The 26,628-nt window shown below is 38.4% G+C and overlaps 1 long non-coding RNA gene across 1 annotated transcript; it reads right to left on the bottom strand.

Annotated features, from left to right (window-relative positions):
* Positions 1–1,595: 1,595 nt before the first annotated feature.
* On the bottom strand, positions 1,596–21,609 carry LOC126469614 (uncharacterized). The gene is made up of 3 exons (XR_007586027.1): positions 21,348–21,609; positions 18,612–18,815; positions 1,596–1,993 (listed from the first exon to the last, which is right to left on the bottom strand). It is a non-coding gene; the product is annotated as an uncharacterized LOC126469614 (long non-coding RNA).
* Positions 21,610–26,628: the final 5,019 nt, after the last annotated feature.

Below are 26,628 nucleotides of genomic sequence, written 5' to 3'. Positions count from 1 at the left end.
GTTTGTGAACTGTATTGTCATTATTGTTGATTGTGAGAAAAACAAAGAGAGATTATAAAAGTTGATACAAAAATAGCACCTTAGAAATATTTTCTGCATTTTGTACGTGTACTTACTTTATTACCCCATAGGAACAACAACTGCCTATTGTCCCATTACACAAGCATTCAATTACTGTTTTCCTTATCTCTTATATTGTGAACCATTATTTTTAATAACGAAAGGAGCAAATATAGCCACTCACTATATAGTTGAAACATCGAGTGGTTCACATGCACATAAAAAAGGACTGATAACATTGGTAAGCTTCTGGTCCACATCCCTCAGACAATTGTCCCAGGTGTGGACACTGTAGAAAAACAAGATCCGAACACTCAGCAATGGTTTTAGCATTGGATGCTTAACGCCTAACATTATTTGCTTTCTACCCAGATCTTCCAAATCCAATCCATTACCTTCATATGCTTTCCTCTGTGCTATTAATGAATTAACTTTTTCTTCAATAGACTATAAGTTACTACAACTAGGGATGAGGGTGAGAACATGTAAGAGGCAGAGTAGGAGAGACAAGAAAATTTTCCACTGATTAGATGAAGGTGGCATTTTTCCCCACTTCAGCTGTATTTGTTACACCATTGTCAAACTATCGAGAACAGTACAATTTGTAAACCAAAACAAATGGAAGCACATCATGTGGATATTTTCCCATTTTCTTGAGTATGGAACCTTGTTCTAGCTTAACACACAACAACAACAACAACAATAATAATAATAGCATAGTTATGTAACGAAGAAGAGGTCTAAATAAACACAGCGTAAGTGGGAAAAGATGAAAACTTCATTTAATAAATTCATGGCTGTGGTCTAGTTATGACAATATCTCAGCTGGTTTATATCCCATGGCCTTGTGTTTGTAAAGAAAAAATACCTTGCATACAAATCTCATCAGATTTTTCACTCTTACCTTCACACCACATTCCTTTACTGTCTAAGTTTTTTTATACGTCTCATTTCACTTCAACTACATTATTCAATCTAAACAATGGTGAAGCAGATGTACTTTTGAAACAAGATGGAAATATTAGCCAGTTGACAAAACCCACAAACTGTTGCAATTCTAAGCTTTCAAAAATAAAAGATTATTACTGTGGAGTAAGTTCTAACTAAAACCCACCATATACGGGAAGGAAAGAAACTGAACAGAAATGTTAACTAATAATTTTTGAGATTAGGAAGGCTAATTAATCAGTCATAGAGCACTGATCTATCAAGAAGAGAAAAATATGTATCTGCAAAATTCCCTAAGTTCACTGACATTTCTTCTGTCCAGACTTCCATTCCTTCTTGTACATGATGGATCTTTCTTGGGTTGTGTGCATTACGATGCGCCTCATTTTCCACATCCTTCTTCTCTTCTTTGCTAGAAAAGGAAACTATGGTTCTGGAACCATGCTGTTTGAAACACATCTGGGTCTTTTAATACTAGGTATGTCAGGCTCTCTTAACCTGTCTGGCGAGTACAAACTTATGAAACACTGACTTTGCATATGAAGCATTCTGCTTCTCAAAATGATATGATTTAATTGAAGGATGGGTTACAAACAATACAATTCGAAACTGTTCTCTGGAGAAAAACAGATTGTATATTAAATTGACTGTTCAGTTAACAAATCTTCATTGCTTTCACTTTCACAATTATTTGTAACACAGTAACATGAGTATTCTGGAAGTTACTACAATCTCCTTAAGGTTCATGATAAGTTTTAAATCTCACTTCAGAGAATATAGTACATTTACAGACTGTCAGTCCATTATCCTGTTCTTTGGTCATATTGATATTAACTTTCCAACTGCCTCCACGACCAATGACCAAAAACTTCAGAACTACCACAGTTCACTATATGGCCAGCATTAATTTTGCATGCAAATTATTGTGAATCTTCTGCAAATTTTTGTCTTCCTTCTAAGTTTTAATTGGTCACCATGGTCACTCCTGGACATAAAAGTAAAAAAATAAAATTAATATTGTTCCACAACATATAAATTACTTTCCTTGGCAGATTAAACTATTTTATGCATTTTTTGTTAAAGTCTTGGTCCTGAAGTAAAGATTTTTAGAGTTTCATGAAAACTAGAATATGATGACAATGCTTTAGGACTGGTACAAACAGAACAGTGCAAGTAGAATGAAGCAAACTATTCATTCAAATGCTTAAAATTACTACATTCCACAATTAATAGCTGAGACAAATTGCTCACTATATTGTTATAATCTAAGAAAAAATAACGATGTTCAATGAAACAACAATTACTTCTACATCATTCCATTCACTCAAAAATACAGCAGATGATACAAAAGACAGTTACGAACAACAATATCAGCATTCATACTGACTGTGAAGTCAGCTGATAACTACCTTTTGAGAGTAATTTGAACAGGGACTAGTGATGTTGCATACGAGAAGGAAAATGGTGTATCAGCTGGAAACTTCCTTGGATGATTAAGTACACAGAACTATTAATTTCTTGTGGGCAAAAGTATCTCGTGCACAGAGCTTCAAAATGGAATTTTGATGGCATATGCAATATTATGGCAGAAGACCAAAGCAATGCAAGAAGGCTAAAAAGTGCCACCAACTATAAAGACACAATGCTTCATTTAGAGCACAGAGGACAATTCACAGATAATGCACAGTTATTATTGAACACATTGTTGGGATTTACAGTGGAACTGTGATTTCCATTGCCTGTGACCAATGATAAGTTTCACTGTATGTGCACCAGGTACATTCCTTACTCTTAGACTTGAGAATCCAGTGGAGAAACTTCTTTCCTCACTCCGCAGAGGACTGTATTCCATTATGGAAATTCCTGGCACATTATAACTGGGCCTCTAACATTGACTGTAGCATGGGTCCAGGTTTGTGTCTAGTCCAGCACTCAGTTATATTGTTTAAAGATGTGTTTCAAATTTCCTAAATTTCCTTCAGTGCTACACAGTGGAAAGTCAATTCAATATGGACAATGTTATGAGATTATAGCACTTCACCCTCAGAATGATGTGAACATAGATGGTACAGAGACATATAATTGTCTGTAAACTAAGATCTACCATCTGCAACTTTGAAAGAATGGCGGACACACAGTTACTGTTGAGTGGCTGATATATTGTGTACTCTAGAATACATATACCAATAAGTGCAGAAAATGTGAAACAGATTAAAATGCATCAGTGAATATACATATATAAAAACTGAATATATGTGGCTGTTCGTAATAAATAATGAGTGAACCAGCTACTTTGACACTAAAATTTCCTCCTTGCAATTTCAGGAAAGAGCCTTAATATCACGTGGGATGTTAAAATTTGTTTCACACTCACCTCACAATTTCCTAAACTAAATGACATATCCCCTGGCAATTATCATCTTACATGTACAACGAGAGGCAAAAAGATTGCCTGGCCTGAATAATTTAGAGTCCGACAACAGAGCATTGCACATGTCTAAGTTCAGAAGTGCCAGTGTTCACAACTCTAGTGGTCTGTGGAGCTTCAGCTTGGTGTTTACATTGTCAGATATAAGCAATAATAATGTCCTGATTCTTTGCAATTTAACACATCATACCATTTCTTTTGAAAATCATTATTCAAGCATGTAGAAACGGTTGAAATATAAGAACTCCACGTTAGTAGAATTGCTACAATTATGAGTGTTCCACATCTGTTTCAGTTGCTGAGTGGATAGGCTGACGTTTACGAACATAAAGGACTAGTGTTCGAATCTAACTGGAGGCAAAGGTATTTTTTTATTTCGACCTGTGAAGGTAATATTTTAAACCTTAATTCGCTACAAATTGTGCAGGTGTAGGCTTTTCTAGGTTCAATGTTCTTTCAAAAGATTCAATTTTATAATAGTTTAATCTTTAAACAAACAGACAAATGATCATAGTAAAAATATTTATTTGTGATTACTTCGACTGCCACCTGGTACCTCTATAGCTTTCAGCTAAGAGAAATGTATCAGCTGATTGGTACACATCATAGGTCTGCTTCGAAATGGCTGATGTGAATGTTTGCGAGTGAGTAACTGCTTTCTTTGAAAACAGTGTTAGTGCATCAGACACAGGACATCATTATGGTGTTGATGTTCCCACAGCAAGGAGATGGTTTGGACAATTTAGAAATAATGGTGAGGTAGCAAAACATCCAATACCTGGAAGACCTCGAGTCTCTACATGGAGATGATGAAAAACTGGTGACGGTGGCCCATAATGCTCCTTTGTCACTCATCTGAGAACTAAGGACAGCTTCACATTTCCTGGACTCGCCGCGGACTGCTCTCAGAAGATTAAAGGACCATAGAATCTGGTTCCGTTATGTCCTTATTGAGGAACCGTTGTCTGACTAACATTCTTTGCATAAACTAGCAATTGAGTTCCTGGGAAGATGTCAACTGGAGGAAAGTAATTTCCTCAGATGAATGCACAATCGAGTCCATGAGAAGTAGTCCTGCTCTTGTTTACTGCACAGATGGGCAATCATATGATGTGCACTTAGTGGTCACACAGGCTAGAAGTGGACACACAAATGTGAAATGTTGGGGCTGGACATCTTACATGGGTGCAGGAACCACCCCTCATCCTCTATCACACACCAGCATTAGAATTCAGAGCTGGTTTCAATGGAGGGAGAACATTATTCAATGCCTTCTGTGGCCTCTAAAAATCACCTGATCTCAATACAACTTAAGAAGACTTTGTGGGACAATTGGCCAAACCCTCCTCCGGGAACTGAATGCCCTATGAGATTTGGTTCATTCTTCACGGGAGAGAAATGCCATGGTTGATGACTTTCGATAGACTTGTCAATTCTATGCTTCAAAGGATCCAAGCTGTTCTTGATGCCAATGGAACGTGGACAAAATACTGAAGCTATACTTAGCTTACTCTTCATTTTATTTTATTTTCTGTAAAAGGCCTGCATAGTTATTAGGCCAACAATATTAATTTCAAAATACAAATCTATTGGCAGCTATATTATTTGTATTTCATGGGAGATCAGATGAATATCACCCTTCAAGGAAGATAATTTTTATTGTTATGGGAGGTCAGATAACTTTTACCTTCCAAGGAAGATTATGTTTGGACATCAAATTCACAAACCATAATTAGTTATTTACTGAAAAGAACTAAAAAAAAGATAAAAAATAAAATAAAATTTAACAACAAAAAGTAAATAAAGTAAGAAACATTTGCAATGCGATAAAAAAGGGTGCAGTGAATTTGCTGCAACACATACTACAGCTACCGGAACAGTAAGTGGACACACTACCAAGGAGCTACCTACCTCTTCTTTTTAGCATAATGATAGAATAGGCCTACTGTAGTTTATGAACGAATATTTTACTGGAAACAACAAATACTGGAAGGCGTGTCCACTAGGTCATGTAAACTCTGCTTAAGGACTTCAAGAAATATGCTAACCAGCTGATACGTTTCTCTTAGCTGAAAACTAAAGACACACCAGGTGACAAGCGAAGTAATTACAAATAAATACATCCATTTTCAATGGTTTTACTATGACCACTTGTCTGTTTAAAGACTAGACTATTATAAAACTGAATCTTTTGAAAGAATGTGGAACATAAAAAAGCCTGCAACTGCACTGTTTGTAGAGAATTAAGGTTTAAAATATTGCCTGCACAGGCACAAATTAAAAAAAATGCTAGCTGACTCCAGTTAGATTGGAACGCTCGTCCTTTATGTTCATAACCCGTCAGCCTATCCACTCAACCACTGAAACAGATTTGAAACACTCGTCATAGTAATTCTACTGATGTGGCGTTCTTACATTTCAACCATTTCTACATGCTTGAATAATGATTTTCAAAGGAAATGATATGATGAGCTAAACTGCAATGGATCTTGACATGTGCTGTATCCTAACTATTGTACTGCTTCTATTTGACAATGTAAACACCAAAGCTCCACAGACCACTAGAGTTGTGAACACTGGCACTTCTGAACTTGGACATGTGCAATGGTCTATTCTTGGACTCTTAAATTATTCGGGCTGGGCAATTTTTTTGCTTCTCATTGTACACGTAAGAAGATCTTTGACAGGGGATATGCCATTTAGTTTAGGTATTGATGAGGTACGCGTGAAGCTAATTTTAACATACCAAGTGATATTAAGGCTCTTCCCTGAAATAACAAGGAGGAAAGTTTTGTGTCAGTAGTTGGTCCACTTATTTATTATGAACAGCCACACATATATTCAATTTTTCTTCACTGATGCATTTTAATCTCTGTTTCACATTGTTTGTCCTCATTGGTATATCATATTCATCTCTAATTGTTATATATAGGGTTGTTGAAGTTGTTGAGTGTCTCAAAAACAATAAATCAATCATTCAACAGTAACTATCTGTCTGCCATTCTTTCAAAGTTGCAGATGGTAGATCTTATTTTACAGATAATGATGTGTTCAGATTTATAAAGGGTGTTGATACTGGGAAGGTTGATTCTTCTATTCACTGCTTATCACCTCATATATGAAAATATGTTTTGACTCATTCCACATCCATGACTATCATTCCACTTGGGATATGTGGAAGGTATACATTAGCACATTTGTTTTTCTTAGTAAATATTTATTGTGTACCGTTGTTCCTCTGACATGTTCTACATCCTGGATGATCTCACTATAGAGGATTAGGAATGGAAAGGATATATAATCCAATCTGAGGGTGGACAAGGAACTAATGGCATTTCCACATCAAGGATCCAATAATCTTTCTGATCGTTCATCTTATTTTGATAAAGTCAAAATATGAACAGTCATGTAGGAAGCATTGTTTTGAAGTTATATTTTTGACTGTGACCCTACCTACAGCCTTGGCCATTGTTGGCTTAAACGAACAAAGTTTGTCACATTGTTACATCATCAGACCTTGCTCGTGGTAAGTAGGTTAATGCTTACTACCCTGTTGCAAACTTTTTGTGTGTTGTGCTGAATAGCTGTGGATGACCATTTTGGTCACTGCTTTGGGTGTCCGTTTCTGTTATCTTGGATAATATGGGGTGTAGATGTCAAGCAGATTCATATCTAACCTGACATTTCCTTTTCAAAGTCCTGTGTGGCAGTGGTGTTATTGTGATCTCAGAGGGACATTGCTAGTGCATAAAATTTGAATAGTGCTTCTTATCAATCAGAATTAGTAGCTACCATACAGCCTCCGGGAATTTTGGTGTGTTGCAACTGTGCGTTTCCATCTATCTTATTACCTTATTACTATACACCAACCTAATAGGAAGACATAGGGGTGTCTCAATAATACAGTGTGTTATTAGCTAACTAGTATGTTATTTATTTGGTGGTGTAAGAACCTCTTCCTGAGTTGTTTCAGTTAATGCAAAGAGTAACTATGCCACACCACTTTGAGCACAGTGTAAGAGCTGCAGAGCAGGTAAGGGCAGGTGGTTTTAACAGGCAGAGGAAGTGAGAATGGACTGAGTCTAGTACACAGAACCAGAATGTAGGTCTCTGTTATCAATCAATCTTGCAACTCCGTTATTACTCAACTTACAGCCATGGACAGCTTTTTCTAACTTATGCTACCAGCTTGTTTTTGACGTATTCCTCCCACTCATCCTAGATCGATGCACTGATTATTCATGAGTACACAGCCCAAGATGTTTCAAGGTAGTGAAGTTCTAAATTAATGCACTAAATAACAATGGATAAGGAGGTTTAATGCTGAAACATGATCTTTCTTGAAAGTGAGAGGACAGTGTGCAGTGGCTCGACATTATGCCACAGTGGCTCCTTTTCATTATTTTCAAACATTCATCAGCTTAATCATTACCTTTAATTCCTACATGCACTGTAAATGGATAGAGGTGGGTGGTCTCCATGTCCTGGGCTATTTGCTCTCTAATATGAAAGCCCTGTCTACACTGCAGGTCCTACCACTGTGGCACTTAAAGAAACATAACGTGCACAAGTGTCCCCCAACTTCAGATCTTTCAGCTGTGGAAACAACAGGAGTTTCACATAAAACATTAAATTCGGGAACCTCATTACCATTTTATTGGTACTGTGTCCTCCATATGGAACTGTGGGAATTTACAGAGTCAGTGATACTCATTACCTGTTGCAAAGCCATTGTGCAAATGTCTCGTGAATCTGTACTGAGAAAGTTACACATCAGTTGTCAAACTTGATATTTTTACCACAACATATTTCAGAACTATGTTATCCCATTATACAGTGCCATAAAACAAAAACATCAATACATTGCAATACTATATGTGCTAACAACCCCACAAAAATATTTACATCATCCTGTAGTATAACATACATTAAAACTTATATACCATTAGGCACCGTCAAAAATAAAAACCCAGCAACTAACATGCATCGTCAAACATAAAACTCTTCTTAGACGATCTCATGCTGACGTGTTATACTCTCAAGGCACAATTGTCAACTGTGGGCAACCATATGAAACTTCCTGGCAGATTAAAACAATAGACACATTGTCCAAGATCTTGGGCTGCGGCGCGTGGCTGGTGCGGACACCGTTTCAGCACTGCATCAGCGACCAGTGCGGTGTCGAAAACCGTGCGACTGAGGTGTTCTACCTATTTTTGTCACATGGTGTCTACACAAAGAAAACTACAATGAGACACTCACAGAAAGTAATACCCAGTGAGTTAGTCTCTCAGCATCAGTGTCTTTAGATTTAAAGCATCATAAGTACAAAGGCACTTTGTTCCAGCACCGTCAGTTGGAAAACTGCCATTTTATTGAAAATTCCTTTCCTTGTTCAAAAAGTTTTTCTGTTCAAGGGACTGGAAATAAATAGGGGAAAAAATAATGAAGCTAATATGCTTTTATTTTTAATAAGTCTATATTTCATGGTATTCAAGTGATATTTTCAAGAACATATGGAGAAATATTAGGGACTCATGTCGTAGAAATAGAAGAGAGAGAATGTGGAACACGATCAAATGTCTCATTGCAGCCAAAGAAACTGGTTCTGTATGATCATTAGGTTTTCCTCAGAAAAGTTCAACACAGAAGACAGTAAGTAAATTTCTTGATTTTAAGCATACTACTTTCCTCTACCAGTAGTTTGTTTTTTCGGCTTCAGGAAAAATAAATTTGGACTGCTTAAGTGCTTGCAGAAAAAAGTAACAGCATTTCAGTCAATGTTTTATATGACATTATTAGACATCTTAATTATGAGTTTTCCGTTAAATTTCACTGCTGTAGCTCTAATAATGGAATGTTTTAGCATTTTGTGAATGGCATTAAAAATCCTGTTTCTTTTTATCAAAACTTTTCCTTTCTCAAAAACTGTTACTCCTACAGCTATGAAATTTTTATTGCTGTTTCATTACGACTTAAATATCATACAAATACTAACTACTCATTTCACCACCTCTCAAACAAAATTTTTCCCTGTTAAATTCAGTGGCAGAATCAATCAGCTTTGTTTTGTGATAAATCCCGATTGGCAACAGTTAAGAATCATTTTGATTGCTGATCCATTATAAAAAGACAAGGACAAAAAAGATGTGTTGTCAGCATTCGTCTAAATGTAGCTAATCGGTAGTAGTTGTGGAACAAAACTGACCAATTTTGCCACTGAATTCACCAGGGAAAAATAACATTATTTTATCAATTTTGGTTGGAGGACACCATAGCTGTTTTCATAAATTAACTGTAGGAAATACTGCACTCAGCCAGAAGTTTTATTTAAATGATTATTATATCATTACCAGTTTCAGATCAGAGCCCACTGTCAGGTGGTAGCACCGACTACTTTTACATTAGTGTCATCCTGAAAAGCCCTCCTTTTCATATTATAGGAGGGCTTTTCAGGATGACACAAATGTAGAAGAAGTCAACACTACCATCTGCCCATGTGCTCAGTCCCAAAACTAGTAATGGTATAATAAAATCATTTCGAGAAACTTGGGTCCGGTTGCTGTATTTTCTACAGTGTAATTCAGAAATAATCTTGTTTGAGAGGTAACTCAATCAGTAGGAATTTTTTTCCCCATTTGCATTATTATTCTTTTGATAGCTAAGGTATAATAAAGCGGCATTTAAATTGTAATATCAGTAGAACTGGCAGTTTTATAGAAGGAAAACACTTTAGCCTGGAAATGAGATTTGTTTTGCTCTGTTTACAAAATGGAAAAACGTTCATCTCCAAAAGTATTAGAACTACAGCAGTGAAATTTTAACTACAAACTTGTGATTCAGATCTCTAGTAATATAATTTAAAACATAGACTCAATTAGTGTTACTTAGGTGACATGACGATTCAACGAAATTTAGGTAGGTCCCTAAACTTTCTCCACACACTGTATTGATACATTTGATGAACTAAAACAGGAAAAACACACATCAAAAAAAGGTTTGCTTCACTTCAGTTCCGAGAGTTCTGGAACTTGTACAGAAAATTGGAATAGAGATCAACATAAACATCATTTCCATCCTTTTTATTGCTCATTAAAATCACACATTGCATGTTGTACCACCAAACTGTGAGACCTTCAGAGGTGGTGGTCCAGACTGCTGTACACACTGGAACCTCTAATACCCAGTAGCATGTTCTCTTGCATTTATGCATGCCTGCATTCATCGTGGCATACTATCCACAAGTTCATCAAGGCACTGTTGGTCCAGATGTCCCACTCCTCAACGGCGATTCGGCGTAGATCCCTCAGAAGGGTTGGTGGGTCACTTCGTCCATAAACAGCCCCTTTCAATCTATCCCAGGCATGTTCGATAGGGTTCATGTCTGGAGAACATGCTGGCCACTCTAGTCGAGCAATGTAATTATTCTGAAGGAAGTAATTCACAAGATGTGCACGATTTAGGTGCAAAATGTCGCCCATGAAGACGAATGCCTCGCCAATATGCTGCCAATGAGGTTGCACTATTGGTCGAAGGATGGCATTCGTGTATTGTACAGCTGTTATGGCGACTGCCATGAACACCAGCAGCGTACGTCGGCCCCACATAATGCCACCCCATAACAGCAGGGAAGCTCCACCTAGCTACACTCGCTGGACAGTGTGCCTAAGGTGTTCAGCCTGACAGGGTTGCCTCCAAAACACATCTCCGACAATTGTCTGGTTGAAGGCATATGCGACAGATACTCTTCAGCTGTACCCGCACTGCATGGTGTGTTAGTTGCAAAGATGGACCTCGGCATGGACATCTGGAGTGGGGGAGGGGGGGGGGGGGGGGGGGGAGTGTGTTGAGGACAAAATGTATATCATTCTTTTTTTTTTTTTTTTGGGGGGGGGGGGGGGGGGGGGAAGCATCCGCAGAATTGAAAATAAAATACCTAGAGGCACCTACTGAAAAATATATAAATTTATTTCTGCTGAGCATGGTGGGTATGGCTATGAGAACACAAAATTCCACTATTTTTGTTGTGTCAAACAGGCATATGGAATTTAGGAATTAAGTAATGGATATAGAACTCAAAAATGAGAAGTATAAAAGTGTCAGAACAGACTGATATTTGACGATGGTGATCTTCAGGGCACAATGTATATACTTTTAAAATAAAATTAAAGTATTGTTTGATTTTTTACTACATTTTCAAAGTAGCTTAAAACAGCTTGCCATTTTAATGAATACAATTTATTTTAATTTCTCTATCTCTCTTCTTTGCTGTAAACCTGTCAATGGTGGGAGAGTGCATATGGGCTTTTATCACAGTCACTCAGTATTATGCAGAAGTTATTACCTAAATGATATGCAAGAGTGTTAATAAACAGCTGTTTTCTGAACATTTCACTGTTTTCACTTTAAAGAAGACATGTGACAGCATGTAGCAGTAAGGGGTTTAATTACCATCCGTAAACAGTTGTTCTGAATAATATAGCAGGTGATCAAAAAATCTGTATAAATTTGAAAACTGAATAAATTACAGAGTAATGTAGATAGAGAGGTACAAATTGACACACATGCTTGGAATGACATGGGGCTTTATTAGAACAAAAAAAAAAAAATACAAACGTTCAAAAAATGTCCGACAGATGGCGCTTCATCTGATCAGAATAGCAATAATTAGCAAAACAAAATAAGACGAAGCAAAGATGATGTCCTTTACAGGAAATGCTCAACATGTCCACCATCATTCCTCAACAATAGCTGCAGTCGAGGAATAATGTTGTGAACAGCACTGTAAAGCATGTCCGGGGTTATGGTGAGGCATTGGTGTCGGATGTTGTCTTTCGGCATCCCTGTCTGTCGATCACGATTCACTTGCGACTTCAGGTAACCCCAAAGCCAATAATCGCACTGACTGAGGTCTGGGAACCTGGGAGGCCAAGCATGACGAAAGTGGTGACTGAGCATACGATCATCACCAAACGACGTGCGCAAGGGATCTTTCACGCCTCTAGCAATATGTTTTTGTTCTAATAAAACCCCATGCCATTGCAAGCATGTGTGTCAATTTTTACCTCTCTATCTACATTATTCCGTGGTTTATTAAGTTTTCAAATTTATACTAACTTTTTGATCACCCGGTATGTTCTATGATGTGCTAAAATTTAACGAGTTGTTAAACAATTAGAACTGTGACAAAGAAAAAAATTATTTTACTAACTTTAGCCCAAAATTTGAGTAATACAGCAGAAAATAAGCATCACTGCGAGTTTTTCAGCTGAACTGACAGGTTTTGTGAACAGAGTGTATTTTTTCTGTAAGGCGCAAAACATGCACAAACTAATATAAAATAAAGTCTGAATTTAGTGTCATTTACAAGATGCCCGTAAATCAAAATGTTTTAACAACCTTCACTATTATGTGCTGCAAAAATATTATGAATCTTCATTTTCTTTATCATCAAGTTGAGGGGCCATTATATCATCTCATTTTCTTCTTGTAGTAAAATATCTAAGTAGTCCTAAGGCGGATTAAATTTGACCGTGGTTCCTTTCCATCCCATTGCTGCTGATGTCACAGCTGTGCCTGGGCCATTGGGAAAGAGTGGCAACTGAGCTAGTGCAGCCCATTTTGCTGTAGGAGGGGGTGCTGTCACAAGCTACTGTCGCGCTAGGACATCACTACAGTGGGGACAGAAATGCCCCTTGGACACTATCTATCTTCTGATTTAGCATGCAGACACAGTGCTTTCTTCAAGCACAGAAATCTACACTTCCTCTAAATTTGACAGCAGCCCCCATTTACCCTGAAAGTGCAATATCCTCATGTTGTCTGCAGTTTTACCCAGCTGCCTTTAATTTAAAACTGAGTCTTCAGAGTATGATACACCAACACAGAATGTTCTAGAAACAGTTATATGTTTGACAATGCAAGTTTTCTGCTGGTTTTTTTCTTTTGATTGGGTCTAATTGCTAGTTGTAAGGCATGTTATACTGCAAGGTGATATGAATATTTTTTCTTTATACATTTGTTAATATGTGTAGTGCTGCTATATATTAGTTTGTTTCCTTGTTTTATAGTTCTGGACAATGGGATAAGGTAGTCCTGAAACATGTTCCAGTAAAAATATCATGTATGACAATTGCTGCATAATGTTCTCAGTACTGATAATGATTAACATTTACAGAAACTGACTTTTCATATGAAATGGAAAAGACAACACTTTTGGCCCATACCAGGGGTACCCCTGGTCTTGAAACAGCGAACTGCAAGTTCTATAGTTTCCATGCCTGAGGATATGCAAAAGATAGAAAAGCCACCTATAAATAGAAGCACTGGATAAGGCTTCTAATTGTGCATGTTGTGCAGTTTTCAGAAATAGCAAACATTTAAGTTTTGGATGGGTAATCTGATACCATCTGGTGTTCAGTCCTAAGCCAAACATAGCTTACCTGATAACCTTCTTAGTAATGAAATAATCACTGAGCCATTCATAACTTCTGTAATGGAATTTTTACAATTTTCCAAGTTGTTTCTTCCACATATATATTCTCCGCATGTTACCTAAAATTATGTAATCTTCAGTGTATGTCTGTGGCTGCTTCTCTACCATACAGATCCCAATATCAATTATTAAATTTACATCTATATCCCTCATTCATTTATTTTGATAATGCCTAACTTTGCAAATAATCATCTTATTCACTATAATTACTTGCACTAAATTCCCATCAGTATCATCAAACAGCAATGACGTAACTGCAATAGTTACAAGAAGACTGGAGGTAATTTTGTCTAATGAAAGCATCCTAATATATTTTTGGTGTTACTTAACCGCATACAACAGCTAAGTCGTAATAGCAATCACTGGACTACACTGAATGAGGGTTCTTTTAATTGTGGGTCAGACATCATATTATTCAAATGTGAGTGTCCTAAGGGCTTCTTGTACTAGGATGATGAACGGTACAACACGGAAGACAGAAGAAAGGAGGGAATACTTGGATAAAATGCCTTATTTATAACTAGACTTTAGGCACAGAGCACCTCAGATTCATGTAGAATAGTTAAGTAAATTTCATATGACATTTCTATCCCAGCATTTACTATACACCATTTAGCGAAACTGCGGAGAATATAAGTCTGTATAGCCAGGCAGGGATTGGAACCCTTATACTCCCATACACGAGTCGAGTACCTAAAACACTGCAACACACAAAAAAAAGTTTCTGATAAACTCAGTTAATGCAGACCTTAGGTTGCACATATAAACAGAGAACTTTAACAATCCCAAATACATATGGTTTTATCTGAAACCGCTGTTTACTGCATTTACAAAACATGCCACGAGTCACATCTAAAAGCCCACTGCATTACTTAGGCGTTACTCGCCTGAAACAATGGAATGGAAGTTATCCATCTTTAGCACTTAGCCTGGCAAATACAGCCAGGAAATCTGCCGTGGATCAGTTACGAGGGTAATGTCTCCACACTTATCTGAAAAGGAAACTGCAAACAGTAGAAAAATATTTTAGGGATGTCCTTTGGTGGAAAGCATCAACATCAACATCATCATCATCATCTAGATGCAAAAATTGAGTCAATTGTAAACAAAAATATTCATCCTAATTTTAACAGAACACTTCAGCAAGAGCAGCCATCGCCTGGAGGGGGAATAGTGACCATTAAAAATAAAAATGTTTAGCAGCCACAAGTCACATACAACTCTCCTTTATTTGACACGTTTCACCTGTCAGATGTGTCCATCTCCAGAAATTTAGCACCCACTGGCCACACAGATGTGGAGGTGTTACAATGTACTTGGTGCACAACACAGTGATTCTCCCTTATAGTGGTCAGACAGTGTTATCGGAAGCTTGATGAAGGGTTAAGCCTGTTCCAGAATTCGCACGCAGTCCAATATTGGGCCATTGTCAAATTCGTGTGCCCAACAAATCTGAATACGGCACAATATGACCAGCCAGCCAAATGGAGAACCACAATGAGTTTTCTTTCAAACTCTATAAGATGCTGATAACATTGTCTCACACAAGTGTGCAGCATCTCTGTGCAGTTCAAAGTGATCACTCGACATCTGATGCTGTTCAGACCACATATACCCTACTAGAATAGGTAATAACGCTGAACACAAAAAACACTAACACACTCTGGTAACTGTTGAATCACAGATAACTGCAAATTTAATTATTTTCATATCTGTGAAAGATGTGTTCATGTATGAAATTACATCGACATCCAATGGTCTTCCGGGGGATTCACTTTTTTGTCATGTAGAGTGACTGATAAACTTTTGAAGATGATCAGGTCTGATGAGCGAAACATGTCAAAGGAAAATCATATGCAACTTGAGCCTACTAAACAATTTTATTTACAACACTTCAGGCTTTGTTATAATTTTTTAAATTAATAAACTATTCATGGTTAATCCACATCTGGCTAAGTCGGAGCTTGCAATAAATGAAACATAGTGGAATGCCATTGAAAGAAGTGGAGTGGGGCAACTACTGATGCCAATCCCGGCTGGAGCAACAGAACTTACAAACAAGATGAAGCAACATCTAACACCACCACATGAAAGTCAAACAATGTTTTACACATGAAATACTTTTGTATTCCAACATGTCTGTGCCACGATAATAAGCTTAATTAAGTAATTACCAAGACAGAAAAACCATGAAAATTATAATCTTGTGTTTCATTATTCAATCCATTGAACAACATTCTACCAATACCACAAATTACTTTGTTTCAATCTTAACAATATATGGAGAAGTATCATGGTGTCATTGGTAAACTGCCATAAATACCATTTTAGTTTTGTATCACCATGAATGTCAGATATATTTACTTATATGAGTACTTGTGACACTCTCTGACCAATAAAAGTGCGAACTTGTCATCTGATTGTAAATGCTGAATTAGCACAATGAGAAACTTTTATCATTTCAGCATATTTTTGGCTACAGTATATTAATCCAAATTCACGATATTAAATTGCAAGTTCATATATGAGGAGTGACCTGGAAAATTTTTCACTGCCTCCAAATATGAACTCAAATATACTGGTGATGCATCTTTTCCTTCTCATTTACTATTTTTACCTTTCCAGCATGTCATTAAGTGGCTCTCAAGCTAGAAATTATGAAAACATACACACATTTCTTTTGTAACCCATTATCTTTAAATCAAAATGACATATTACAACAGTAACTGCAAACTACATTTTAGAAACATGAAGGGTATCATTCACACACTGATTAAGAACTGGATTCTACAGAGGACAGGTGTAGGGAGGACTCATCACAGAAATGTGTTTATGGAAGATTACGTCCGTAATGCAATATAACGAGGTACCCTGAAAACAGAATTTAGTAGCTCTGCATTAGTAACCCCTGATAATGATGGAATTCTTCATTGTTAACCGAAATTTCATTTACAACTTAATTTTAATACTGGTATCGGCATATTTTCATTCGGTGGCGACCCATTTCAGACATGCCACACGGAAAATATTTAATATATCATATGATACCAGATTAAGAGACTTCCTTATTAAATATTTTTAGTCCCACTTGCCAACAAGATGACCCAATATGAAGTGTCAGCTTCAACAAGGGTGGAGTAATTCTTTACTGTACTGAAGGGACTGACACTGACACAGGCTTTTACTCAGTGCAGTCCTAGAAAGTCATATTTGAGTGTTTTAAGTGTACTCTGCATTGCATTATCACATTATTATTATACCTTCCACAATTTTTAGTGCACATGAAGCGCTGAAGTTAAAAACTGCATATAAAATTTGATGGTTTCTTTGCACTTTTGTCAATTGTACACAGTGTTACAACCGTGCAATATTTTCTTTCTTTGAATTCAGAAATATCAGCATATCTTTGACATGCACAACAGTAGAATTATAAAGGAATATAATTAACAGTAGTGAACTTTAATGTGTAACTTTTATAGTGAATATGTAGCTGAACAACACTGCCAATAATGGGAGCACACTCACATTCTACTGTAAAAGATAAAAATGAGCATTACAATTCACAAATAACACACGACTCCTACATAATTGAGGAAGCTTCTTGATTCCATAACTTGTACACTCATGACTCAAAGGCACACACAAATTCAATCATAATTTGACATCAATGAAACACAGCCACTCTTTCAACCACCTAACCAGGTCCTTTCTTGTGGCCTACTCTACATAACCAAAACTATAGCATAGTTTAAAAAATGTACTGTTGAGGGGTCAGAAATGGGTTCCTGTATGAGGATTATTTCAATTTACTTCATTTTCCACTAGAAACAGCTGAAAGTTTTCTTTGTGCAAACAAAACTGAAAAGTTTAACTACAGTTTTGAACATGTTCAGAGCCCAGCAATAATGTATCTCCGAACAAGGAGGGGAGGAAAAAAAACCAGTCAAGATCAAACAGTAAATGCATCAACTTGTCCATTTCTCTTTTGAAATTTTTTAACCCACCTATCTGGTTAAGGGATTTAACATTCCATGCTCCGAATGGTAAAATTCCAGTTTTGGTTTCCCTGATGACCACATCATCCTAATTAGTCCTTACCAGGAAATCTGAATGGGGAACTACTTAACCTTTGGAATATTTTGCTCAGGAGGATGCAATCATCAATTAGCAATACAGTAGAGCTGCATGTCCTCACGGAACTGTAACGCTAAAGGCTCATCTTGCTTTCTGCCATTCACAGCATCAGAACATGAAGTCCATATTGGCAGGTGTTTCAAAGCCAATCAGTTTGTAATCCAAACTGTTGCCCCTGCAATTACTGGAAAGGCTGCTGCCCTCTTCAGGAACCACTTGTTTATCTCGTCTCTTCACAGATACCCCTCCATTGTGGTCACACCTACAGTAAAGCTATCTGCATTATTGTATCGTTGACGCACCCAAGCCACCCCACTTTTGGCAAGGTCCATGGTTCATCGGGGGTGGTAATCATTATATTGTTTGACATTGTGTGAAACCAAAATAAGTTCACATTCATTATTAAATTCAGTGAAAACACAATAACAAACCAAATCCAACAAGATGCAACATTTAAAAAATATTTTTAGTGTGATCAAATATGATACCCATTTTTATAGTAGGAAACAGTTACACACTTGCTCACTGAAACAACACTATACTTACATAAATATTCCAACTTCCATTTTGTAGTCAAGATCTATCTGAATATTTCATCCAAAATTGCACACATTTTTTACTTTCACTGCCATTTTGGCTGCTTATTAAGTTACATCTAGTACTCTTCTGGAGGAGTAAACTGATGTTTCAGACTCCATTTCATGCCCAATCTTGTGTGTTGCCAGCAACATAGCAACACAAGTGTCAGCCCTGAAAGAAATGGAGCAAGCATGCTTAATATGACTAATACCTCATAATACAGAAAAAATTGTGTTATATTAATTAGACTTTGCTGTGTATTTTTCATCACGTAAGAACCATTGCATGACTCCATCATTAGTCAGTTCTATTAACACACACGTATTTAGTCCTCATATTTGGATTCATGATTGTGAACATGTATCACATAATAGGTGCCTGTGTCATATGTACCCAGCTGCTTTAACATCTTCAATTGGGTTGGGTTGTTTGGGGAAGGAGACCAGACAGTGAGGTCATCGGTCTCATCGGATTAGGGAAGGATGGGGAAGGAAGTCGGCTGTGCCATTTGAAAGGAACCATCACAGCATTTCCCTGGAGAGATTTAGGGAAGTCACGGAAAACCTAAATCAGGATGGCCGGACGTGGTATTGAACCGTCATCCTCCCGAATGCGAGTCCAGTGTCTAACCACTGCGCCACCTCGCTCGGTCACCTTCAATTACTACCAATTCAGGAGTATGGGCACTTCCAACTTCGAATTGTATGTTTACATAACCAATTAACATACAATGGAGGCAAACCTGTGATCTCCACCTGACATTTCCCTATGACACCTCATGCAGGCTGCATCAGTTTTACAAGCCAAGAGAGTAAGGTCCAAATTCTAGCATTTCTTTCAGTCAAATACTGACCAGTAACAGACAGCAATATTATCCAACATGCTGTTGACCATTTACATTACACCATGAATTCCTATGATTTTCTTGTTACCATTCCAAGTGTTGGGCTGCTTCTATTAAAGTGCTGAGTGCAGGTAAACATTACTGTGTAATTTGTTATTATTCATGAAGTTCGTCTATTGACGAACAACTGAAGTTTCAACATGAAGAATGCCCTTTTTCAGTTCCTTTTGGATTCCACTGAAAGAGAGAAAGTCAGTAGGATCTTGCTTATATGGAAAGCAAAGCCTTTCAAATGATCAAGTTCTTTTCCTATGAACATGCTCTTTATTAATGAGAATTCAGTTACAATATTATTGCACTGATGATTATTATGTTTATTTTAATTACGACAGTGACAGTCTGATGTTTTGTTATTCTAATTTTTTCTCAGGAGGTTTTGAATATGTTACGATGTAATCTATGACCATGTACCCTTGACAGCAATGTTCAGCTCTTTACTCCTTTCAATATTTATAAAAATAAGTGTAATCTTTTCCTGTTCAAACAATTTGTTCAAGCTGGCAAAGCCAATGATTATGAACAATATAAAGATTATTGAAAAGACTGAACTATTGGCATATCCTGAAGTCTAAATACATCATTTTCACTCCATACTGAACACTTTTGTTTGTAATTATCTAAAACTACAAAGTAAATTCAGGAACATTGAATTTGGTAACAAACTACTCTCTTTTATCTCAGTGTATATTACGTATAGTAATACTTGAGTCACACAGCAACTACAAAACATTCAACAGTGTCTCATTATTTAACTCTCGCCAAGGATGCTGACAAGTACATCTAATATCTAGCACAGTTGAACCAGATGAATAGCACTACATTTTGTCTTTGTCTAGTCAATTTAGAAAGCCACATTTGTACATTTAGAGGAATCCATCCCTTAAAATACTTCTTCCAGAGCTCTTACTAGGGGTGCCTACATCACACATGAAAAGCATCCACATGAGAAAAAGCCATAGTTTATCAACTTCATAGTAGATCAACCTAAATAATACAGTTTGCTCCTAATTTATACAGAATGTCTACTACTTAATTTTTCTGACATCAACTTTAACAATTACAATAGTTCTTTATGACAAATTATTTCTGGTTTTAACTGAATGTTTAGAACATTCTTCCTGCACCAAGATCTTTTAATACAGGCCTGGACAATACTGACTATTCATATACTTTATAGTCAGAAATTAAATTTATCACAAGCAGTCCACTTTAAAAAAATGAGGCCATGATCTAGGTCAATAAAGCCATCTAGTGTTCACCTTTGAACAGACGGAAATTACAGAAAATTCCCGACATTGGTAGGAGGCAAGGTACATGAAATGGAAGAGGAAAGAAGATTTGTGTTCAACTCCTTATTGGCAACAACGTTAGGGATGGTACTGTCCATGTCCTTCCTAAAGCAGAAATACCAAAATTTCAAACAACTAGATAAACTCCAACTACAATTCTCGCGAATAAATTATCTGCCTTTTCCAACGACCGTTTCCTCGTCCATTACTTATAATTTGGTGAAGTAAACAATATTAAATAAATATTACGTCAATCTCCGTGTGTAACCTGCCAACAGATATCTAATAATGTGCAAATACCAAGCTCGTGAGTGCAGTTAATCCAACACATCCTATAGCTCACTAAAATCCTAAACCACGGAAAGCATGTATCTCACACAAATTAATCACGAGTCTGCAAACTGTTTAACCCGACAAGAAAAGTACCATGGCGAAATATTGTATGTAGTGATGAATGTTACTGTACAATATTAAATACATTTAAAGAAAAGCAAGCAAATTTTTTTGTACCTCTTTGTCCACGGTGTTGGTAGTTTCTTTTTGCTGATGAACGTCATCGAAAACATGTAACAGCGGATAACCGAACCATATACGTTTGCATACAATGTCTGCCTCACTGTCAGTTCTTTGGCTGTTTCCCATTTTCGCTTCTCCCGGCGGCCTGCAGTGTTCGATAACTGCGGGTGACGTCAAAATGACGTCACAGTTTCACAAAGTCTTGTGAACTGCTGGTCACCCAAACACAACATGGATACTCCTCGCTTCACAAGAATTCCCGTAAACGTGACGTCATTTAGAGGTCACGCGCAATATCGACGACCATATGATCGGCTATCGACTTTCTGACAAGGGCGAATATGTATTATTACTGCTCCTCCATTCACTTGTAACAATTTAAGCTGTCCTCTTAGGTTCCTGCCTAACCACTCACTCTGTAGTCGCTACATATTCGGAAATAAAGAGAGAAATAATTGTGAGAAAAAATTTTACTGCAGCTCATTTTAGTCGCATTATTTAAAATCGTACTCTTAGGTTCCTCCCGAACTACATCCTCGGGAAATGCCACACATTCGCAAATAAACAGCGAAATATTTGTGACAAAGACGAATATGAATTTCAATGCTCCTCGTTTCACTCACAGCGACTGAAAATGTCATCTTGTAGGGCGCTTAAAATTAGTTGCGACTTTGACAGTTCAGTATGGAGCGAGTGGATGGAAACCTAGGGCCAGGGTGCGTTGAGCACGTCAGCAGGCGACGGAAATGCCAGGCCTACTCGGCGCGTAACCTGTGAGCCGCTCAAGTTGGCCGACCTGTAGTTTCCTCGAACGATTTTAAAGGAGCTATGCAATAATAAACTTTGAGACGCGCTTCATTCTTTAGCTTGATGGTGAATTACCTATCATTACATTAATAGTCATAGTTATTGAGATATTTCGATATTAGCTAAAGTACTGCCAGAAATTCTTAAAGTTTGCAGTGAAAAATAGGGGCCGCTATGAATTTGCGTTTGGTGTATGTCAGGTCATATGTTGCTGCATATGAAATTTAGATACGATATTAAATTATTCTTCAAACCTGGATGGATATCGCCTATGTGTCTCCAGTGCCGAAATAATGGAATGTATATAAAGGGTTCCGTCATAAACGCACTCGCCAGTGAAAAAGGCAGAATGAAATATTCATATATCACTGGTAAACGGTCTGAGATACCGAAACAAGATTTTGGCAAAAGATAGCACGCAAAGAGAACAGTATTTTGTCATATGATTAATACGCGAAACTTCCATATCTACCGCAATATTCAAGCAACTACAAATGTTCAAATGGCTCTAAGCACTATGGGACTTAACTTCTGAGGTGATCAGTCCCCTTGACTTAGAACTAATTAAACCTAACTAACTTAAGGACATCACACACAGCCATGCCCGAGGCAGGATTCGAACCTGCGACCGCAGCAGCAGCGCGGTTCCGGACTGAAGCGCCTATAACTGCTCGGCCACAACGGCCGGTGGAGCAACTACAGATTTTTTAAAATGAAACAATGTAATTTTTAAGGTCCATCAATAGCCTGTGAAACGAGATTTGCCGTGGGTTTTGCAACAATATAACTGAAGAAGCTGCACATTTGTTTTTATGCTGAGAATGGGCTTTCTCATAACCATTGATATGCCTCGCTCTCAGTTGATAGTTTAATAATACAATGTTTTATGATTCTGCCATGATTTCAACTGCTTTAGAATGTTAGATGTATACCTGTAAACTCTTCTGTGTTTAGTCAAAAGAAGCAGATATTAACACAGTAACAAGAGAGGTGACGTATTACTTAAAACTCGACACACTCTTTCATGAATCCATATCTCCTCAGCAATATTCTTGGCTGACAACTTGAGACCAGTCCTGTGATGTAATATTTGCAATGGCTACTTTTGTCAGTATTTCAGCTTCACAGAGCGTAAATTCATTGTAGTTTTTTGCCACATTACTTTTCACCTAGGCCCATATATTCTGTCAGAATGAAATGAGCACGATATGGAGGTAGCCTGATTAAACTGCGCTCTTTAGCGTTAGCCATTTCGACGACCTGATAGCGTGAAATTTTTAGCTTGTACAGTACTACAACTTCCTACAACTTCGCCTTACACAAGCTAGGTTGAACTTTATCCAATTGAACATTTCCTTGTACCCAGAGAAAAATAGCCGCTTTTCTCCGCTGCATTGTTGGAGCTTTATCCATCACAGCCGAGTAGTATTGTGCATTGTCCATTACTATTCCCGAATTAGGAGGAATATTTTGCAAAAGAACATTATCTTCACAGACGGTGAACGTGTTCTTGGACGACCACTTTTACTGCGAATCTTGTGTTCAGACGTGCTGAAGCGCCAACACGAAACACTCGTTCACAATACCTGACGACTGTACAACACTTCAGCGCCAGGAAATATCACTTTACAACGAGAGCTAATGAACATATGTGCCTCTAATGCTCGACACCACGTGATACTGTTTATCCACGGCGTGGCAACAGGGGCGCTTTACCAACCGAACTACTGGGGTCATAGTAGGAAAAGCCGGCTCGCCATTGGTGTTACTTGGGCAACGGCGGTATGTCCCCATCTAGTCAGCCGAACGTCAAAAAAAGATTGGTTCAAATGGCTCTGAGCACTATGGTACTTAACTTCTGAGGTGATCAGTCCCCTGGAACATAGAACTACTTAAACCTAACTAACCTAAGGACATCACACACATCCATGCCCAAGGCAGGATTTGAACCTGCGACCATACCGGTCGCGCGGTTCCAGACTGTAGGGCCTAGAACCGTTCGGCCAGCCAGGCCAGCAAACGTCAAAAATCGCAACTAATTTTAAATGCACTATAGGTTCCTGCCCAGCCACACACTCGAACGGCAGCACATATTCGGAAATAAGGAGCCAAATATTTGTGAGAAGGAAGAACATAAATATTATTGTTGCTCGTTTCAGTCGCAGCAATTTAAGTTGTCCTCTTAGGTTCTTGCCTAACCACATACTTGGTAATCGCTAAATATTTATTTCATTCTTCGTTCTCAGAGCAGACTGAATCCAACATTGCAGAACCTACTTGAAGAGTACAGGAAAAGATAGTGCTCTGTCCGCTTTTTTCCAAAAATTGAGTTACGTGTTCCATGACATGTAGGATTCTGTGTTGTTTAATATTGTCACACAGAGGAAGGTGTAAGAAGATGAATGACGAACACTAACTTCACTTAACGAAGGTTTATTCAGCACTCGCACATACAAGAGTGCTAAGCGAACTCCCTCTGGCCAGAAAATATAGGGTATATATACAGCTACAGAACATTCCAATACAATGATTTTTCCCATTTGTGGAAACTTCTAGAATGTACTCGCACCGGAGATAGAAATTAAAATATTCCAAAAAATGGTTCAAATGGCTCTGAGCACTATGGTACTTAATGTTGTGGATTGGCAAGAGAGCCAACCCACTATGAGAGGAAGCCGAAAGGCACGCGTTTTAGCTCACGCAGGCTGGCGTGAGGTCTGGAACAGGACAAGGAAGTTAGACTTTAGCAAAAAAGGACGTAGCTGTTGGAATACTTAACTTTAATCCGTAAATGGTGAACATCGCTCTTGACGGTACATGTTTTACAGCATCAATAGTAACTGGTAATGGCGCCTTGCTAGGTCGTAGCAAATGACGTAGCTGAAGGCTATGCTAGCTATCGTCTCGGCAAACGAGAGCGTAATTTGTCAGTGAACCACCGCTAGCAAAGTCGGCTGTACAATTGGGGCGAGTGCTAGGAAGTCTCTCTAGACCTGCCGTGTGGCGGCGCTCGGTCTGCAATCACTGATAGTAGCGACGCGCGGGTCCGACGTATACTAACGGACCGCGGCCGATTTAAAGGCTACCACCTAGCAAGTGTGGTGTCTGGCGGTGACACCACACTTAACACCTGAGGTCATCAGTCCCCTAGAACTTAAAACTACTTTAACCTAACTGACCTAAGGACATCACACACATCCATGCCCAAGGCAGGATTCGAACCTGCGACCGCGGTTCCAGACTGAAGCGCCTAGAACGGCCACCTTGGCCGGTCAAAATGTTGCAATTCAGGTAAGTTTTGAACTCACAACCCTCCTTGTAACAATCTAGTATCATAACCACTACACTACAGCGACTGCACTACGCTGTTTCGTCTGCGACATTGCTCCTTCCTTAAGTGAACAGTGTCCCGGTGTTACGTCCTCCTAGTCCGGGAATGAGTCATCGGTCCTGCGTACTCCGACTCTCGATGACTGATGTTCGACCTGGCGGTGATCTTCTTAGAACTTCCCTTGCCGCTACGTTCTTCGTTACCTTTCCGGTTGTTGCTTGACGCTGGAGCTACGAATTTATCCTGGGTTGCGGGATCCTTATAGGGCTTCATTCGAAGAACGTGGACCGTATCTCTGATCCTTCGTCGTCTTGTGTTGGGGTCGAAATCTTCAACTTCATAAGTAACATCAGATAACTGTCTTACAACCTTATGAGGTCCAAAGTAGCGCCTGAGGAGCTTCTCAGAGAGACCAATCTTCTGAACAGGAGTGAAGATCCAGACGAGGTCACCAGGCTGGTAGACAACAGGGCTGTGGCTCGCGTCATACCTTCGGCGATCGTTGTCTTGAGCCTGCAGCTTGCGGAGTCGAGCTAACTGCCGAGATTCCTCAGCTCTGGTCAACACTTGGCCGATGTAGTCGTCGTCCACGTCATCAGGAAGTAACGGAGACAGTGTCCATCGTCGTCGTCGCCTCACGCCCATGTACCAGGAAAAATGGCGTATATCCTGCAGTGTCTTATTTGGCGGTGTTGTAGGCAAACATCACGAAAGGTAGCACCTCATCCCAGTTGCTCTGCTCAACATTAACGAACATTGATAACAGTAGGCCAAGGTCTTATTAAGGCGTTCAGTAAGCTTGTTATTTTGTGTATGGTAGGCAGTCGTCATGTGATGAGTAATGTTGCACCGACGGTTTATCTCTGTCACAAGATTCGATTGAAAAACTTTCCCTCGATCCGTAATTAACGACCTTGGGGCACCGTGTTTTAATACAATGTCTTCTATGGTGAAGTTGGCTACCTCGAATGCTTCGGCTGTTTTCACGGCTTTTGTAATTGTAATGGCATAGCGTGTCAAATAATCAGCGCAAACAATAATCCATCTATTGCAACTAGCAGACGTTGGAAATCGTCCAAGAAGGTCAATCCCAACACGCTGTAAAGACGTTTCGGCTGGTGGAATTGGTATGAGTCG

Source organism: Schistocerca serialis, chromosome 3 (genome assembly GCF_023864345.2).
Source record: "Schistocerca serialis cubense isolate TAMUIC-IGC-003099 chromosome 3, iqSchSeri2.2, whole genome shotgun sequence".
Lineage (NCBI taxonomy): Eukaryota > Metazoa > Arthropoda > Insecta > Orthoptera > Acrididae > Schistocerca > Schistocerca serialis.
This window is presented reverse-complemented; position numbering and strand designations above follow the sequence as displayed.